Raw genomic sequence first — 18,926 nt, forward strand, 5'->3', positions numbered from 1 at the left:
CACATGGTTCAAAAGCTTGCATAAATATGTAGGTAAGAAATCATGTACAGTATTATTAATCCATTGTAAACGCACCTTCAGGGGGCACTTGGAGTTAAACCAAAGATCTCTTGATCTGCAGTCTAACTGTTTACCACTGAGATATACCCCCTAATATTAAAAGGCCTAAACTCTTTTTTTTTTTTTTCCCTCATAAAACCTGAAATCTATTTGCACAGTTTTATGTTGTTGTGCCTTTTTTACATTGATATACATTTTTATTTGTTAAAAGTAACAAACTAATACAACAAGTACAGAGAAACACTCAGTAATTTTTATATCACAAGTAAATTCTCAGTTTTACAGTCTTCCAATGTGCTTTATATATCTTTTGTAGATTTCTTTACAGGCAAAATTTCTCAAACTTTTTGCTGCATTTCTTAACTAGTATTCATATAAAGAAAACATGAATTCAACTTCATACGGTTCTAAATCTAGTGTAAATATATAAGTAGCGAAGCATGTATTTTTAATCTGTTGAAAATGCACCTTCAGGGGGCACTCGTAGTTGAACCAAGGACCTCTTGATCTGCAGTCAAATGCTCTACTACTGAGCAATACCCCCTATATTCGAAATATGCAAACGCTCAATTTTTTTTTTTCAACATGCAATCTGAAAAATGTTCAAATGCTCTACCACTAAGCTATGCCACCTATATTTGAAAAATGTAAACTCTTTTTTTTTAACATGAAACCTGAAATTTTCTTCAGTTTATATATGGTTGTGTTTTTTTACTTTCATATGCATTTTTCTTTGTTCAAAATAATTAACTTTAGCAAAAAGTACAGAGGAACTCTCAGGAATTTTTATTATACCAGTCAAATCTTAGTTTTAGAGTCTACCAATGTGCTTTAAGAAAGCACAAAAACATGAATTCAACTTCACATGGTTCAAAAGCTTGCATAAATATGTAGGTAAGAAAACATGTACAGTATTATCAATCCATTGTAAACGCATCTTCAGGGGGCACTTGGAGTTAAACCAAAGATCTCTTGATCTGCAGTCTAACTGTCTACCACTGAGATATACCCCCAATATTAAAAGACCTAAACTCTTTTTTTTTTTTTTTTTTTTTTTTTTTTTTTTTCCTCATAAAACCTGAAATCTATTTGCACAGTTTTATGTTGTTGTGCCTTTTTTACATTGATATACATTTTTATTTGTTAAAAATAACAAACTAATACAACAAGTACAGAGAAACACTCAGTAATTTTTATATCACAAGTAAATTCTCAGTTTTATAGTCTTCCAAAGTGCTTTATGTATCTTTTGTAGATTTCTTTACAGGCAAAATTTCTCAAACTTTTTGCTGCATTTCTTAACTAGTATTCATATAAAGAAAACATGAATTCAAATTCATACGGTTCTAAAACTAGTATAAATATATAGGTAGCGAAGCATGTATTTTTAATCTGTTGAAAATGTACATTCAGGGGGCACTCGGAGTTGAACCAAGGACCTCTTGATCTGCAGTCAAATGCTCTACCACTGAGCAATACCCCCTATTTTAGAAAAATGCAAACGCTCAATTTTTTTTTTTCAACATGCAATCTGAAAAATGTTCAAATGCTCTACCACTAAGCTATGCCACCTATATTTGAAAAATGTAAACTCTTCTTTTTTAACATGAAACCTGACATTTTCTTCAGTTTATATATGGTTGTGTTTTTTTACTTTGATATGCATTTTTCTTTGTTAAAAATAATTAACTTTAGCAAAAAGTACAGAGGAACTCTCAGGAATTTTTATTTTACCAGTCAAATCTTAGTTTTAGAGTCTACCAATGTGCTTTAAGAAAGCACAAAAACATGAATTCAACTTCACATGGTTCAAAAGCTTGCATAAATATGTAGGTAAGAAATCATGTACAGTATTATTAATCCATTGTAAACGCACCTTCAGGGGGCACTTGGAGTTAAACCAAAGATCTCTTGATCTGCAGTCTAACTGTCTACCACTGAGATATACCCCCTAATATTAAAAGACCTAAACTCTTTTTTTTTTCCCCTCATAAAACCTGAAATCTATTTGCACAGTTTTATGTTGTTGTGCCTTTTTTACATTGATATACATTTTTATTTGTTAAAAGTAACAAACTAATACAACAAGTACAGAGAAACACTCAGTAATTTTTATATCACAAGTAAATTCTCAGTTTTATAGTCTTCCAATGTGCTTTATATATCTTTTGTAGATTTCTTTACAGGCAAAATTTCTCAAACTTTTTGCTGCATTTCTTAACTAGTATTCATATAAAGAAAACAAGAATTCAACTTCATACGGTTCTAAATCTAGTGTAAATATATAGGTAGCGAAGCATGTATTTTTAATCTGTTGAAAATGTACCTTCAGGGGGCACTCGTAGTTGAACCAAGGACCTCTTGATCTGCAGTCAAATACTCTACCACTGAGCAATACCCCCTATATTCGAAATATGCAAACGCTCAATTTTTTTTTTTCAACATGCAATCTGAAAAATGTTCAAATGCTCTACCACTAAGCTATGCCACCTATATTTGAAAAATGTAAACTCTTCTTTTTTAACATGAAACCTGAAATTTTCTTCAGTTTATATATGGTTGTGTTTTTTTACTTTGATATGCATTTTTCTTTGTTCAAAATAATTAACTTTAGCAAAAAGTACAGAGGAACTCTCAGGAATTTTTATTTTACCAGTCAAATCTTAGTTTTAGAGTCTACCAATGTGCTTTAAAAAAGCACAAAAATATGAATTCAACTTCACATGGTTCAAAAGCTTGCATAAATATGTAGGTAAGAAATCATGTACAGTTTTATTAATCCATTGTAAACGCATCTTCATGGGGCACTTGGAGTTAAACCAAAGATCTCTTGATCTGCAGTCTACCACTGAGATATACCCCCTAATATTAAAAGACCTAAACTCTTTTTTTTTTTTCTCATAAAACATGAAATCTATTTGCATTTTTATGTTGTTGTGCCTTTTTTTACATTGATATACATTTTTATTTGTTAAAAATAACAAACTAATACAACAAGTACAGAGAAACACTCAGTAATTTTTATATCACAAGTAAATTCTCAGTTCTATAGTCTTTCAATGTGCTTTATATATCTTTTGTAGATTTCTTTTCAGGCAAAATTTCTCAAACTTTTTGCTGCATTTCTTTACTAGTATTCATATAAAGAAAACATGAATTCAACTTCATACGGTTCTAAATCTAGTATAAATGTATAGGTAGCGAAGCATGTATTTTTAATCTGTTGAAAATGTATCTTCAGGGGGAACTCGCAGTTGAACCAAGGACCTCTTGATCTGCAGTCAAATGCTCTACCACTGAGCTATACCCCCTATATTTGAAAAATGCAAACGCTCACTTTTTTTTTTTAACATGCAATCTGAAAAATGTTCAAATGCTCTACCACTAAGCTATGCCACCTATATTTGAAAAATGTAAACTCTTCTTTTTTAACATGAAACCTGAAATTTTCTTCAGTTTATATATGGTTGTGTTTTTTTACTTTGATATGCATTTTTCTTTGTTAAAAATAATTAACTTTAGCAAAAAGTACAGAGGAACTCTCAGGAATTTTTATTTTACCAGTCAAATCTTAGTTTTAGAGTCTACCAATGTGCTTTAAGAAAGCACAAAAACATGAATTCAACTTCACATGGTTCAAAAGCTTGCATAAATATGTAGGTAAGAAATCATGTACAGTATTATTAATCCATTGTAAACGCACCTTCAGGGGGCACTTTGAGTTAAACCAAAGATCTCTTGATCTGCAGTCTAACTGTCTACCACTGAGATATACCCCCTAATATTAAAAGACCTAAACTCTTTTTTTTTTTTTTTTTTTTTTTTTTCCCTCATAAAACCTGAAATCTATTTGCACAGTTTTATGTTGTTGTGCCTTTTTTACATTGATATACATTTTTATTTGTTAAAAGTAACAAACTAATACAACAAGTACAGAGAAACACTCAGTAATTTTTATATCACAAGTAAATTCTCAGTTTTATAGTCTTCCAATGTGCTTTATATATCTTTTGTAGATTTCTTTACAGGCAAAATTTCTCAAACTTTTTGCTGCATTTCTTAACTAGTATTCATATAAAGAAAACATGAATTCAACTTCATACGGTTCTAAATCTAGTATAAATATATAGGTAGCGAAGCATGTATTAATAATCTGTTGAAAATGTACCTTCAGGGGGCACTCAGAGTTGAACCAAGGACCTCTTGATCTGCAGTCAAATACTCTACCACTGAGCTATACCCCCTATATTTGAAAAATGCAAACGCTCAATTTTTTTTTTCAACATGCAATCTGAAAAATGTTCAAATGCTCTACCACTAAGCTATGCCACCTATATTTGAAAAATGTAAACTCTTCTTTTTTAACATGAAACCTGAAATTTTCTTCAGTTTATATATGGTTGTGTTTTTTTACTTTGATATGCATTTTTCTTTGTTAAAAATAATTAACTTTAGCAAAAAGTACAGAGGAACTCTCAGGAATTTTTATTTTACCAGTCAAATCTTAGTTTTAGAGTCTACCAATGTGCTTTAAAAAAGCACAAAAATATGAATTCAACTTCACATGGTTCAAAAGCTTGCATAAATATGTAGGTAAGAAATCATGTACAGTTTTATTAATCCATTGTAAACGCATCTTCAGGGGGCACTTGGAGTTAAACCAAAGATCTCTTGATCTGCAGTCTACCACTGAGATATACCCCCTAATATTAAAAGACCTAAACTCTTTTTTTTTTTTTCTCATAAAACATGAAATCTATTTGCATTTTTATGTTGTTGTGCCTTTTTTTACATTGATATACATTTTTATTTGTTAAAAATAACAAACTAATACAACAAGTACAGAAAAACACTCAGTAATTTTTATATCACAAGTAAATTCTCAGTTCTATAGTCTTTCAATGTGCTTTATATATCTTTTGTAGATTTCTTTTCAGGCAAAATTTCTCAAACTTTTTGCTGCATTTCTTTACTAGTATTCATATAAAGAAAACATGAATTCAACTTCATACGGTTCTAAATCTAGTATAAATGTATAGGTAGCGAAGCATGTATTTTTAATCTGTTGAAAATGTACCTTCAGGGGGCACGCGGAGTTGAACCAAGGACCTCTTGATCTGCAGTCAAATGCTCTACCACTGAGCTATACCCCCTATATTTGAAAAATGCAAACGCTCACTTTTTTTTTTTTAACATGCAATCTGAAAAATGTTCAAATGCTCTACCACTAAGCTATGCCACCTATATTTGAAAAATGTAAACTCTTCTTTTTTAACATGAAACCTGAAATTTTCTTCAGTTTATATATGGTTGTGTTTTTTTACTTTGATATGCATTTTTCTTTGTTAAAAATAATTAACTTTAGCAAAAAGTACAGAGGAACTCTCAGGAATTTTTATTTTACCAGTCAAATCTTAGTTTTAGAGTCTACCAATGTGCTTTAAGAAAGCACAAAAACATGAATTCAACTTCACATGGTTCAAAAGCTTGCATAAATATGTAGGTAAGAAATCATGTACAGTATTATTAATCCATTGTAAACGCACCTTCAGGGGGCACTTTGAGTTAAACCAAAGATCTCTTCATCTGCAGTCAAACTGTCTACCACTGAGATATACCCCCTAATATTAAAAGACCTAAACTTTTTTTTTTTTTTTTTTTTTTTTTCCCTCATATAACCTGAAATCTATTTGCACAGTTTTATGTTGTTGTGCCTTTTTTACATTGATATACATTTTTATTTGTTAAAAGTAACAAACTAATACAACAAGTACAGAGAAACACTCAGTAATTTTTATATCACAAGTAAATTCTCAGTTCTATAGTCTTTCAATGTGCTTTATATATCTTTTGTAGATTTCTTTACAGGCAAAATTTCTCAAACTTTTTGCTGCATTTCTTAACTAGTATTCATATAAAGAAAACATGAATTCAACTTCATACGGTTCTAAATCTAGTATAAATATTTAGGTAGCGAAGCATGTATTAATAATCTGTTGAAAATGTACCTTCAGGGGGCACTCAGAGTTGAACCAAGGACCTCTTGATCTGCAGTCAAATACTCTACCACTGAGCTATACCCCCTATATTTGAAAAATGCAAACGCTCAATTTTTTTTTTCAACATGCAATCTGAAAAATGTTCAAATGCTCTACCACTAAGCTATGCCACCTATATTTGAAAAATGTAAACTCTTCTTTTTTAACATGAAACCTGAAATTTTCTTCAGTTTATATATGGTTGTGTTTTTTTACTTTGATATGCATTTTTCTTTGTTAAAAATAATTAACTTTAGCAAAAAGTACAGAGGAACTCTCAGGAATTTTTATTTTACCAGTCAAATCTTAGTTTTAGAGTCTACCAATGTGCTTTAAGAAAGCACAAAAACATGAATTCAACTTCACATGGTTCAAAAGCTTGCATAAATATGTAGGTAAGAAATCATGTACAGTATTATTAATCCATTGTAAACGCACCTTCAGGGGGCACTTGGAGTTAAACCAAAGATCTCTTGATCTGCAGTCTAACTGTCTACCACTGAGATATACCCCCTAATATTAAAAGGCCTAAACTCTTTTTTTTTTTTTTTCCCTCATAAAACCTGAAATCTATTTGCACAGTTTTATGTTGTTGTGCCTTTTTTACATTGATATACATTTTTATTTGTTAAAAGTAACAAACTGATACAACAAGTACAGAGAAACACTCAGTAATTTTTATATCACAAGTAAATTCTCAGTTTTATAGTCTTCCAATGTGCTTTATATATCTTTTGTAGATTTCTTTACAGGCAAAATTTCTCAAACTTTTTGCTGCATTTCTTAACTAGTATTCATATAAAGAAAACATGAATTCAACTTCATACGGTTCTAAATTTAGTGTAAATATATAAGTAGCGAAGCATGTATTTTTAATCTGTTGAAAATGTACCTTCAGGGGGCACTCGTAGTTGAACCAAGGACCTCTTGATCTGCAGTCAAATGCTCTACCACTGAGCAATACCCCCTATATTCGAAATATGCAAACGCTCAATTTTTTTTTTTCAACATGCAATCTGAAAAATGTTCAAATGCTCTACCACTAAGCTATGCCACCTATATTTGAAAAATGTAAACTCTTCTTTTTTAACATGAAACCTGAAATTTTCTTCAGTTTATATATGGTTGTGTTTTTTTACTTTGATATGCATTTTTCTTTGTTCAAAATAATTAACTTTAGCAAAAAGTACAGAGGAACTCTCAGGAATTTTTATTTTACCAGTCAAATCTTAGTTTTAGAGTCTACCAATGTGCTTTAAAAAAGCACAAAAATATGAATTCAACTTCACATGGTTCAAAAGCTTGCATAAATATGTAGGTAAGAAATCATGTACAGTTTTATTATTCCATTGTAAACGCATCTTCATGGGGCACTTGGAGTTAAACCAAAGATCTCTTGATCTGCAGTCTACCACTGAGATATACCCCCTAATATTAAAAGACCTAAACTCTTTTTTTTTTTTTTCTCATAAAACATGAAATCTATTTGCATTTTTATGTTGTTGTGCCTTTTTTTACATTGATATACATTTTTATTTGTTAAAAATAACAAACTAATACAACAAGTACAGAGAAACACTCAGTAATTTTTATATCACAAGTAAATTCTCAGTTCTATAGTCTTTCAATGTGCTTTATATATCTTTTGTAGATTTCTTTTCAGGCAAAATTTCTCAAACTTTTTGCTGCATTTCTTTACTAGTATTCATATAAAGAAAACATGAATTCAACTTCATACGGTTCTAAATCTAGTATAAATGTATAGGTAGCGAAGCATGTATTTTTAATCTGTTGAAAATGTACCTTCAGGGGGCACTCGGAGTTGAACCAAGGACCTCTTGATCTGCAGTCAAATGCTCTACCACTGAGCAATACCCCCTATATTTGAAAAATGCAAACGCTCACTTTTTTTTTTTTAACATGCAATCTGAAAAATGTTCAAATGCTCTACCACTAAGCTATGCCACCTATATTTGAAAAATGTAAACTCTTCTTTTTTAACATGAAACCTGAAATTTTCTTCAGTTTATATATGGTTGTGTTTTTTTACTTTGATATGCATTTTTCTTTGTTAAAAATAATTACCTTTAGCAAAAAGTACAGAGGAACTCTCAGGAATTTTTATTTTACCAGTCAAATCTTAGTTTTAGAGTCTACCAATGTGCTTTAAGAAAGCACAAAAACATGAATTCAACTTCACATGGTTCAAAAGCTTGCATAAATATGTAGGTAAGAAATCATGTACAGTATTATTAATCCATTGTAAACGCACCTTCAGGGGGCACTTGGAGTTAAACCAAAGATCTCTTGATCTGCAGTCTAACTGTCTACCACTGAGATATACCCCCTAATATTAAAAGGCCTAAACTCTTTTTTTTTTTTTTTCCCTCATAAAACCTGAAATCTATTTGCACAGTTTTATGTTGTTGTGCCTTTTTTACATTGATATACATTTTTATTTGTTAAAAGTAACAAACTAATACAACAAGTACAGAGAAACACTCAGTAATTTTTATATCACAAGTAAATTCTCAGTTTTATAGTCTTCCAATGTGCTTTATATATCTTTTGTAGATTTCTTTACAGGCAAAATTTCTCAAACTTTTTGCTGCATTTCTTAACTAGTATTCATATAAAGAAAACATGAATTCAACTTCATACGGTTCTAAATCTAGTGTAAATATATAAGTAGCGAAGCATGTATTTTTAATCTGTTGAAAATGTACCTTCAGGGGGCACTCGTAGTTGAACCAAGGACCTCTTGATCTGCAGTCAAATGCTCTACTACTGAGCAATACCCCCTATATTCGAAATATGCAAACGCTCATTTTTTTTTTTTCAACATGCAATCTGAAAAATGTTCAAATGCTCTACCACTAAGCTATGCCACCTATATTTGAAAAATGTAAACTCTTCTTTTTTAACATGAAACCTGAAATTTTCTTCAGTTTATATATGGTTGTGTTTTTTTACTTTGATATGCATTTTTCTTTGTTCAAAATAATTAACTTTAGCAAAAAGTACAGAGGAACTCTCAGGAATTTTTATTTTACCAGTCAAATCTTAGTTTTAGAGTCTACCAATGTGCTTTAAAAAAGCACAAAAATATGAATTCAACTTCACATGGTTCAAAAGCTTGCATAAATATGTAGGTAAGAAATCATGTACAGTTTTATTAATCCATTGTAAACGCATCTTCAGGGGGCACTTGGAGTTAAACCAAAGATCTCTTGATCTGCAGTCTACCACTGAGATATACCCCCTAATATTAAAAGACCTAAACTCTTTTTTTTTTTTTCTCATAAAACATGAAATCTATTTGCATTTTTATGTTGTTGTGCCTTTTTTTACATTGATATACATTTTTATTTGTTAAAAATAACAAACTAATACAACAAGTACAGAGAAACACTCAGTAATTTTTATATCACAAGTAAATTCTCAGTTCTATAGTCTTTCAATGTGCTTTATATATCTTTTGTAGATTTCTTTTCAGGCAAAATTTCTCAAACTTTTTGCTGCATTTCTTTACTAGTATTCATATAAAGAAAACATGAATTCAACTTCATACGGTTCTAAATCTAGTATAAATGTATAGGTAGCGAAGCATGTATTTTTAATCTGTTGAAAATGTACCTTCAGGGGGCACACGGAGTTGAACCAAGGACCTCTTGATCTGCAGTCAAATGCTCTACCACTGAGCTATACCCCCTATATTTGAAAAATGCAAACGCTCACTTTTTTTTTTTTAACATGCAATCTGAAAAATGTTCAAATGCTCTACCACTAAGCTATGCCACCTATATTTGAAAAATGTAAACTCTTCTTTTTTAACATGAAACCTGAAATTTTCTTCAGTTTATATATGGTTGTGTTTTTTTACTTTGATATGCATTTTTCTTTGTTAAAAATAATTAACTTTAGCAAAAAGTACAGAGGAACTCTCAGGAATTTTTATTTTCCCAGTCAAATCTTAGTTTTAGAGTCTACCAATGTGCTTTAAGAAAGCACAAAAACATGAATTCAACTTCACATGGTTCAAAAGCTTGCATAAATATGTAGGTAAGAAATCATGTACAGTATTATTAATCCATTGTAAACGCACCTTCAGGGGGCACTTTGAGTTAAACCAAAGATCTCTTCATCTGCAGTCAAACTGTCTACCACTGAGATATACCCCCTAATATTAAAAGACCTAAACTTTTTTTTTTTTTTTTTTTTTTTTTCCCTCATACAACCTGAAATCTATTTGCACAGTTTTATGTTGTTGTGCCTTTTTTACATTGATATACATTTTTATTTGTTAAAAGTAACAAACTAATACAACAAGTACAGAGAAACACTCAGTAATTTTTATATCACAAGTAAATTCTCAGTTTTATAGTCTTCCAATGTGCTTTATATATCTTTTGTAGATTTCTTTACAGGCAAAATTTCTCAAACTTTTTGCTGCATTTCTTAACTAGTATTCATATAAAGAAAACATGAATTCAACTTCATACGGTTCTAAATCTAGTATAAATATATAGGTAGCGAAGCATGTATTTTTAATCTGTTGAAAATGTACCTTCTGGGGGAACTTGGAGTTGAACCAAGGACCACTTGATCTGCAGTCAAATGCTCTACCACTGAGCTATACCCCCTATATTCGAAAAATGCAAACGCTCAATTTTTTTTTTCAACATGCAATCTGAAAAATGTTCAAATGCTCTACCACTAAGCTATGCCACCTATATTTGAAAAATGTAAACGCATCTTCAGGGGGCACTTGGAGTTAAACCAAAGATCTCTTGATCTGCAGTCTAACTGTCTACCACTGAGATATACCCCCAATAATAAAAGACCTAAACTTTTTTAATTTTTTTTTTTTTATATTTGAAAAATGTAAACTCTTCTTTTTTAACATGAAACCTGAAATTTTCTTCAGTTTATATATGGTTGTGTTTTTTTACTTTGATATGCATTTTTCTTTGTTCAAAATAATTAACTTTAGCAAAAAGTACAGAGGAACTCTCAGGAATTTTTATTTTACCAGTCAAATCTTAGTTTTAGAGTCTACCAATGTGCTTTAAGAAAGCACAAAAACATGAATTCAACTTCACATGGTTCAAAAGCTTGCATAAATATGTAGGTAAGAAATCATGTACAGTATTATCAATCCATTGTAAACGCATCTTCAGGGGGCACTTGGAGTTAAACCAAAGATCTCTTGATCTGCAGTCTAACTGTCTACCACTGAGATATACCCCCAATAATAAAAGACCTAAATTTTTTTTTTTCCCTCATAAAACCTGAAATCTATTTGCACAGTTTTATGTTGTTGTGCCTTTTTTACATTGATATACATTTTTATTTGTTAAAAGTAACAAACTAATACAACAAGTACAGAGAAACACTCAGTAATTTTTATATCACAAGTAAATTCTCAGTTTTATAGTCTTCCAATGTGCTTTATATATCTTTTGTAGATTTCTTTACAGGCAAAATTTCTCAAACTTTTTGTTGCATTTCTTAACTAGTATTCATATAAAGAAAACATGAATTCAACTTCATACGGTTCTAAATCTAGTATAAGTATATAGGTAGCGAAGCATGTATTTTTAATCTGTTGAAAATGTACCTTCAGGGGGCACTTGGAGTTGAACCAAGGACCTCTTGATCTGCAGTCAAATGCTCTACCACTGAGCTATACACCCTATATTCGAAAAATGCAAACGCTCAATTTTTTTTTTTCAACATGCAATCTGAAAAATGTTCAAATGCTCTACCACTAAGCTATGCCACCTATATTTGAAAAATGTAAACTCTTCTTTTTTAACATGAAACCTGAAATTTTCTTCAGTTTATATATGGTTGTGTTTTTTTACTTTGATATGCATTTTTCTTTGTTCAAAATAATTAACTTTAGCAAAAAGTACAGAGGAACTCTCAGGAATTTTTATTTTACCAGTCAAATCTTAGTTTTAGAGTCTACCATTGTGCTTTAAGAAAGCACAAAAACATGAATTCAACTTCACATGGTTCAAAAGCTTGCATAAATATGTAGGTAAGAAATCATGTACAGTATTATTAATCCATTGTAAACGCATCTTCAGGGGGCACTTGGAGTTAAACCAAAGATCTCTTGATCTGCAGTCTAACTGTCTACCACTGAGATATACCCCCAATATTAAAAGACCTAAACTCTTTTTTTTTTTTTTTTTTTTTTTTTTTTTTCCCTCATAAAACCTGAAATCTATTTGCACAGTTTTATGTTGTTGTGCCTTTTTTACATTGATATACATTTTTATTTGTTAAAAATAACAAACTAATACAACAAGTACAGAGAAACACTCATTAATTTTTATATCACAAGTAAATTCTCAGTTTTATAGTCTTCCAATGTGCTTTATATATCTTTTGTAGATTTCTTTACAGGCAAAATTTCTCAAACTTTTTGCTGCATTTCTTAACTAGTATTCATATAAAGAAAACATGAATTCAACTTCATACGGTTCTAAATCTAGTATAAATATATAGGTAGCGAAGCATGTATTAATAATCTGTTGAAAATGTACCTTCAGGGGGCACTCTGAGTTGAACCAAGGACCTCTTGATCTGCAGTCAAATGCTCTACCACTGAGCAATACCCCCTATTTTTGAAAAATGCAAACGCTCAATTTTTTTTTTTCAACATGCAATCTGAAAAATGTTCAAATGCCCTACCACTAAGCTATGCCACCTATATTTGAAAAATGTAAACTCTTCTTTTTTAACATGAAACCTGACATTTTCTTCAGTTTATATATGGTTGTGTTTTTTTACTTTGATATGCATTTTTCTTTGTTAAAAATAATTAACTTTAGCAAAAAGTACAGAGGAACTCTCAGGAATTTTTATTTTACCAGTCAAATCTTAGTTTTAGAGTCTACCAATGTGCTTTAAGAAAGCACAAAAACATGAATTCAACTTCACATGGTTCAAAAGCTTGCATAAATATGTAGGTAAGAAATCATGTACAGTATTATTAATCCATTGTAAACGCACCTTCAGGGGGCACTTGGAGTTAAACCAAAGATCTCTTGATCTGCAGTCTAACTGTCTACCACTGAGATATACCCCCTAATATTAAAAGACCTAAACTCTTTTTTTTTTTTTTTCCCCTCATAAAACCTGAAATCTATTTGCACAGTTTTATGTTGTTGTGCCTTTTTTACATTGATATACATTTTTATTTGTTAAAAGTAACAAACTAATTCAACAAGTACAGAGAAACACTCAGTAATTTTTATATCACAAGTAAATTCTCAGTTTTATAGTCTTCCAATGTGCTTTATATATCTTTTGTAGATTTCTTTACAGGCAAAATTTCTCAAACATTTTGCTGCATTTCTTAACTAGTATTCATATAAAGAAAACATGAATTCAACTTCATACGGTTCTAAATCTAGTGTAAATATATAGGTAGCGAAGCATGTATTTTTAATCTGTTGAAAATGTACCTTCAGGGGGCACTCGTAGTTGAACCAAGGACCTCTTGATCTGCAGTCAAATACTCTACCACTGAGCAATACCCCCTATATTCGAAATATGCAAACGCTCAATTTTTTTTTTTCAACATGCAATCTGAAAAATGTTCAAATGCTCTACCACTAAGCTATGCCACCTATATTTGAAAAATGTAAACTCTTCTTTTTTAACATGAAACCTGAAATTTTCTTCAGTTTATATATGGTTGTGTTTTTTTACTTTGATATGCATTTTTCTTTGTTCAAAATAATTAACTTTAGCAAAAAGTACAGAGGAACTCTCAGGAATTTTTATTTTACCAGTCAAATCTTAGTTTTAGAGTCTACCAATGTGCTTTAAAAAAGCACAAAAATATGAATTCAACTTCACATGGTTCAAAAGCTTGCATAAATATGTAGGTAAGAAATCATGTACAGTTTTATTAATCCATTGTAAACGCATCTTCATGGGGCACTTGGAGTTAAACCAAAGATCTCTTGATCTGCAGTCTACCACTGAGATATACCCCCTAATATTAAAAGACCTAAACTCTTTTTTTTTTTTCTCATAAAACATGAAATCTATTTGCATTTTTATGTTGTTGTGCCTTTTTTTACATTGATATACATTTTTATTTGTTAAAAATAACAAACTAATACAACAAGTACAGAGAAACACTCAGTAATTTTTATATCACAAGTAAATTCTCAGTTCTATAGTCTTTCAATGTGCTTTATATATCTTTTGTAGATTTCTTTTCAGGCAAAATTTCTCAAACTTTTTGCTGCATTTCTTTACTAGTATTCATATAAAGAAAACATGAATTCAACTTCATACGGTTCTAAATCTAGTATAAATGTATAGGTAGCGAAGCATGTATTTTTAATCTGTTGAAAATGTATCTTCAGGGGGAACTCGCAGTTGAACCAAGGACCTCTTGATCTGCAGTCAAATGCTCTACCACTGAGCTATACCCCCTATATTTGAAAAATGCAAACGCTCACTTTTTTTTTTTAACATGCAATCTGAAAAATGTTCAAATGCTCTACCACTAAGCTATGCCACCTATATTTGAAAAATGTAAACTCTTCTTTTTTAACATGAAACCTGAAATTTTCTTCAGTTTATATATGGTTGTGTTTTTTTACTTTGATATGCATTTTTCTTTGTTAAAAATAATTAACTTTAGCAAAAAGTACAGAGGAACTCTCAGGAATTTTTATTTTCCCAGTCAAATCTTAGTTTTAGAGTCTACCAATGTGCTTTAAGAAAGCACAAAAACATGAATTCAACTTCACATGGTTCAAAAGCTTGCATAAATATGTAGGTAAGAAATCATGTACAGTATTATTAATCCATTGTAAACGCACCTTCAGGGGGCACTTTGAGTTAAACCAAAGATCTCTTCATCTGCAGTCAAACTGTCTACCACTGAGATATACCCCCTAATATTAAAAGACCTAAACTTTTTTTTTTTTTTTTTTTTTTTTTCCCTCATACAACCTGAAATCTATTTGCACAGTTTTATGTTGTTGTGCCTTTTTTACATTGATATACATTTTTATTTGTTAAAAGTAACAAACTAATACAACAAGTACAGAGAAACACTCAGTAATTTTTATATCACAAGTAAATTCTCAGTTTTATAGTCTTCCAATGTGCTTTATATATCTTTTGTAGATTTCTTTACAGGCAAAATTTCTCAAACTTTTTGCTGCATTTCTTAACTAGTATTCATATAAAGAAAACATGAATTCAACTTCATACGGTTCTAAATCTAGTATAAATATATAGGTAGCGAAGCATGTATTTTTAATCTGTTGAAAATGTACCTTCTGGGGGAACTTGGAGTTGAACCAAGGACCACTTGATCTGCAGTCAAATGCTCTACCACTGAGCTATACCCCCTATATTCGAAAAATGCAAACGCTCAATTTTTTTTTTCAACATGCAATCTGAAAAATGTTCAAATGCTCTACCACTAAGCTATGCCACCTATATTTGAAAAATGTAAACGCATCTTCAGGGGGCACTTGGAGTTAAACCAAAGATCTCTTGATCTGCAGTCTAACTGTCTACCACTGAGATATACCCCCAATAATAAAAGACCTAAACTTTTTTAATTTTTTTTTTTTTATATTTGAAAAATGTAAACTCTTCTTTTTTAACATGAAACCTGAAATTTTCTTCAGTTTATATATGGTTGTGTTTTTTTACTTTGATATGCATTTTTCTTTGTTCAAAATAATTAACTTTAGCAAAAAGTACAGAGGAACTCTCAGGAATTTTTATTTTACCAGTCAAATCTTAGTTTTAGAGTCTACCAATGTGCTTTAAGAAAGCACAAAAACATGAATTCAACTTCACATGGTTCAAAAGCTTGCATAAATATGTAGGTAAGAAATCATGTACAGTATTATCAATCCATTGTAAACGCATCTTCAGGGGGCACTTGGAGTTAAACCAAAGATCTCTTGATCTGCAGTCTAACTGTCTACCACTGAGATATACCCCCAATAATAAAAGACCTAAATTTTTTTTTTTCCCTCATAAAACCTGAAATCTATTTGCACAGTTTTATGTTGTTGTGCCTTTTTTACATTGATATACATTTTTATTTGTTAAAAGTAACAAACTAATACAACAAGTACAGAGAAACACTCAGTAATTTTTATATCACAAGTAAATTCTCAGTTTTATAGTCTTCCAATGTGCTTTATATATCTTTTGTAGATTTCTTTACAGGCAAAATTTCTCAAACTTTTTGTTGCATTTCTTAACTAGTATTCATATAAAGAAAACATGAATTCAACTTCATACGGTTCTAAATCTAGTATAAGTATATAGGTAGCGAAGCATGTATTTTTAATCTGTTGAAAATGTACCTTCAGGGGGCACTTGGAGTTGAACCAAGGACCTCTTGATCTGCAGTCAAATGCTCTACCACTGAGCTATACACCCTATATTCGAAAAATGCAAACGCTCAATTTTTTTTTTTCAACATGCAATCTGAAAAATGTTCAAATGCTCTACCACTAAGCTATGCCACCTATATTTGAAAAATGTAAACTCTTCTTTTTTAACATGAAACCTGAAATTTTCTTCAGTTTATATATGGTTGTGTTTTTTTACTTTGATATGCATTTTTCTTTGTTCAAAATAATTAACTTTAGCAAAAAGTACAGAGGAACTCTCAGGAATTTTTATTTTACCAGTCAAATCTTAGTTTTAGAGTCTACCATTGTGCTTTAAGAAAGCACAAAAACATGAATTCAACTTCACATGGTTCAAAAGCTTGCATAAATATGTAGGTAAGAAATCATGTACAGTATTATTAATCCATTGTAAACGCATCTTCAGGGGGCACTTGGAGTTAAACCAAAGATCTCTTGATCTGCAGTCTAACTGTCTACCACTGAGATATACCCCCAATATTAAAAGACCTAAACTCTTTTTTTTTTTTTTTTTTTTTTTTTTTTCCCTCATAAAACCTGAAATCTATTTGCACAGTTTTATGTTGTTGTGCCTTTTTTACATTGATATACATTTTTATTTGTTAAAAATAACAAACTAATACAACAAGTACAGAGAAACACTCATTAATTTTTATATCACAAGTAAATTCTCAGTTTTATAGTCTTCCAATGTGCTTTATATATCTTTTGTAGATTTCTTTACAGGCAAAATTTCTCAAACTTTTTGCTGCATTTCTTAACTAGTATTCATATAAAGAAAACATGAATTCAACTTCATACGGTTCTAAATCTAGTATAAATATATAGGTAGCGAAGCATGTATTAATAATCTGTTGAAAATGTACCTTCAGGGGGCACTCTGAGTTGAACCAAGGACCTCTTGATCTGCAGTCAAATGCTCTACCACTGAGCAATACCCCCTATTTTTGAAAAATGCAAACGCTCAATTTTTTTTTTTCAACATGCAATCTGAAAAATGTTCAAATGCCCTACCACTAAGCTATGCCACCTATATTTGAAAAATGTAAACTCTTCTTTTTTAACATGAAACCTGACATTTTCTTCAGTTTATATATGGTTGTGTTTTTTTACTTTGATATGCATTTTTCTTTGTTAAAAATAATTAACTTTAGCAAAAAGTACAGAGGAACTCTCAGGAATTTTTATTTTACCAGTCAAATCTTAGTTTTAGAGTCTACCAATGTGCTTTAAGAAAGCACAAAAACATGAATTCAACTTCACATGGTTCAAAAGCTTGCATAAATATGTAGGTAAGAAATCATGTACAGTATTATTAATCCATTGTAAACGCACCTTCAGGGGGCACTTGGAGTTAAACCAAAGATCTCTTGATCTGCAGTCTAACTGTCTACCACTGAGATATACCCCCTAATATTAAAAGACCTAAACTCTTTTTTTTTTTTTTTCCCCTCATAAAACCTGAAATCTATTTGCACAGTTTTATGTTGTTGTGCCTTTTTTACATTGATATACATTTTTATTTGTTAAAAGTAACAAACTAATTCAACAAGTACAGAGAAACACTCAGTAATTTTTATATCACAAGTAAATTCTCAGTTTTATAGTCTTCCAATGTGCTTTATATATCTTTTGTAGATTTCTTTACAGGCAAAATTTCTCAAACATTTTGCTGCATTTCTTAACTAGTATTCATATAAAGAAAACATGAATTCAACTTCATACGGTTCTAAATCTAGTGTAAATATATAGGTAGCGAAGCATGTATTTTTAATCTGTTGAAAATGTACCTTCAGGGGGCACTCGTAGTTGAACCAAGGACCTCTTGCTCTGCAGTCAAATGCTCTACCACTGAGCAATACCCCCTATATTCAAAATATGCAAACGCTCAATTTTTTTTTTTCAACATGCAATCTGAAAAATGTTCAAATGCTCTACCACTAAGCTATGCCACCTATATTTGAAAAATGTAAACTCTTCTTTTTTAACATGAAACCTGAAATTTTCTTCAGTTTATATATGGTTGTGTTTTTTTACTTTGATATGCATTTTTCTTTGTTCAAAATAATTAACTTTAGCAAAAAGTACAGAGGAACTCTCAGGAATTTTTATTTTACCAGTCAAATCTTAGTTTTAGAGTCTACCAATGTGCTTTAAAAAAGCACAAAAATATGAATTCAACTTCACATGGTTCAAAAGCTTGCATAAATATGTAGGTAAGAAATCATGTACAGTTTTATTAATCCATTGTAAACGCATCTTCATGGGGCACTTGGAGTTAAACCAAAGATCTCTTGATCTGCAGTCTAACTGTCTACCACTGAGATATACCCCCTAATATTAAAAGACCTAAACTCTTTTTTTTTTTTTTCCCTCATAAAACCTG

The 18,926-nt window shown here is 30.5% G+C and overlaps 17 non-coding genes across 17 annotated transcripts; all 17 read right to left on the bottom strand.

The window, feature by feature from the left end:
• Nucleotides 1–1,471: 1,471 nt before the first annotated feature.
• TRNAC-GCA (transfer RNA cysteine (anticodon GCA)) lies at nt 1,472–1,543 on the bottom strand. The gene has a single exon. It is a non-coding gene; the product is annotated as a tRNA-Cys (tRNA).
• An 847-nt stretch (nt 1,544–2,390) lies between these two features.
• Nucleotides 2,391–2,462, bottom strand: TRNAC-GCA (transfer RNA cysteine (anticodon GCA)). The gene has a single exon. It is a non-coding gene; the product is annotated as a tRNA-Cys (tRNA).
• An 837-nt stretch (nt 2,463–3,299) lies between these two features.
• On the bottom strand, nt 3,300–3,371 carry TRNAC-GCA (transfer RNA cysteine (anticodon GCA)). The gene has a single exon. It is a non-coding gene; the product is annotated as a tRNA-Cys (tRNA).
• Nucleotides 3,372–4,232: 861 nt separating this feature from the next.
• TRNAC-GCA (transfer RNA cysteine (anticodon GCA)) lies at nt 4,233–4,304 on the bottom strand. The gene has a single exon. It is a non-coding gene; the product is annotated as a tRNA-Cys (tRNA).
• An 837-nt stretch (nt 4,305–5,141) lies between these two features.
• Nucleotides 5,142–5,213, bottom strand: TRNAC-GCA (transfer RNA cysteine (anticodon GCA)). The gene has a single exon. It is a non-coding gene; the product is annotated as a tRNA-Cys (tRNA).
• Nucleotides 5,214–6,072: 859 nt separating this feature from the next.
• Nucleotides 6,073–6,144, bottom strand: TRNAC-GCA (transfer RNA cysteine (anticodon GCA)). The gene has a single exon. It is a non-coding gene; the product is annotated as a tRNA-Cys (tRNA).
• An 850-nt stretch (nt 6,145–6,994) lies between these two features.
• On the bottom strand, nt 6,995–7,066 carry TRNAC-GCA (transfer RNA cysteine (anticodon GCA)). Its single transcript has one exon. It is a non-coding gene; the product is annotated as a tRNA-Cys (tRNA).
• Nucleotides 7,067–7,905: 839 nt separating this feature from the next.
• Nucleotides 7,906–7,977, bottom strand: TRNAC-GCA (transfer RNA cysteine (anticodon GCA)). The gene has a single exon. It is a non-coding gene; the product is annotated as a tRNA-Cys (tRNA).
• A 1,761-nt stretch (nt 7,978–9,738) lies between these two features.
• On the bottom strand, nt 9,739–9,810 carry TRNAC-GCA (transfer RNA cysteine (anticodon GCA)). Its single transcript has one exon. It is a non-coding gene; the product is annotated as a tRNA-Cys (tRNA).
• Nucleotides 9,811–10,669: 859 nt separating this feature from the next.
• Nucleotides 10,670–10,741, bottom strand: TRNAC-GCA (transfer RNA cysteine (anticodon GCA)). Its single transcript has one exon. It is a non-coding gene; the product is annotated as a tRNA-Cys (tRNA).
• Nucleotides 10,742–11,722: 981 nt separating this feature from the next.
• TRNAC-GCA (transfer RNA cysteine (anticodon GCA)) lies at nt 11,723–11,794 on the bottom strand. Its single transcript has one exon. It is a non-coding gene; the product is annotated as a tRNA-Cys (tRNA).
• Nucleotides 11,795–12,659: 865 nt separating this feature from the next.
• On the bottom strand, nt 12,660–12,731 carry TRNAC-GCA (transfer RNA cysteine (anticodon GCA)). Its single transcript has one exon. It is a non-coding gene; the product is annotated as a tRNA-Cys (tRNA).
• An 852-nt stretch (nt 12,732–13,583) lies between these two features.
• Nucleotides 13,584–13,655, bottom strand: TRNAC-GCA (transfer RNA cysteine (anticodon GCA)). The gene has a single exon. It is a non-coding gene; the product is annotated as a tRNA-Cys (tRNA).
• An 837-nt stretch (nt 13,656–14,492) lies between these two features.
• Nucleotides 14,493–14,564, bottom strand: TRNAC-GCA (transfer RNA cysteine (anticodon GCA)). The gene has a single exon. It is a non-coding gene; the product is annotated as a tRNA-Cys (tRNA).
• Nucleotides 14,565–15,422: 858 nt separating this feature from the next.
• On the bottom strand, nt 15,423–15,494 carry TRNAC-GCA (transfer RNA cysteine (anticodon GCA)). The gene has a single exon. It is a non-coding gene; the product is annotated as a tRNA-Cys (tRNA).
• Nucleotides 15,495–16,475: 981 nt separating this feature from the next.
• Nucleotides 16,476–16,547, bottom strand: TRNAC-GCA (transfer RNA cysteine (anticodon GCA)). The gene has a single exon. It is a non-coding gene; the product is annotated as a tRNA-Cys (tRNA).
• An 863-nt stretch (nt 16,548–17,410) lies between these two features.
• Nucleotides 17,411–17,482, bottom strand: TRNAC-GCA (transfer RNA cysteine (anticodon GCA)). The gene has a single exon. It is a non-coding gene; the product is annotated as a tRNA-Cys (tRNA).
• Between the last annotated feature and the right edge of the window lie 1,444 nt (nt 17,483–18,926).

This window comes from Dendrobates tinctorius, unplaced genomic scaffold (genome assembly GCF_039654945.1).
Source record: "Dendrobates tinctorius isolate UK_male_01 unplaced genomic scaffold, ASM3965494v1 ptg000008l, whole genome shotgun sequence".
Classification (NCBI taxonomy): domain Eukaryota; kingdom Metazoa; phylum Chordata; class Amphibia; order Anura; family Dendrobatidae; genus Dendrobates; species Dendrobates tinctorius.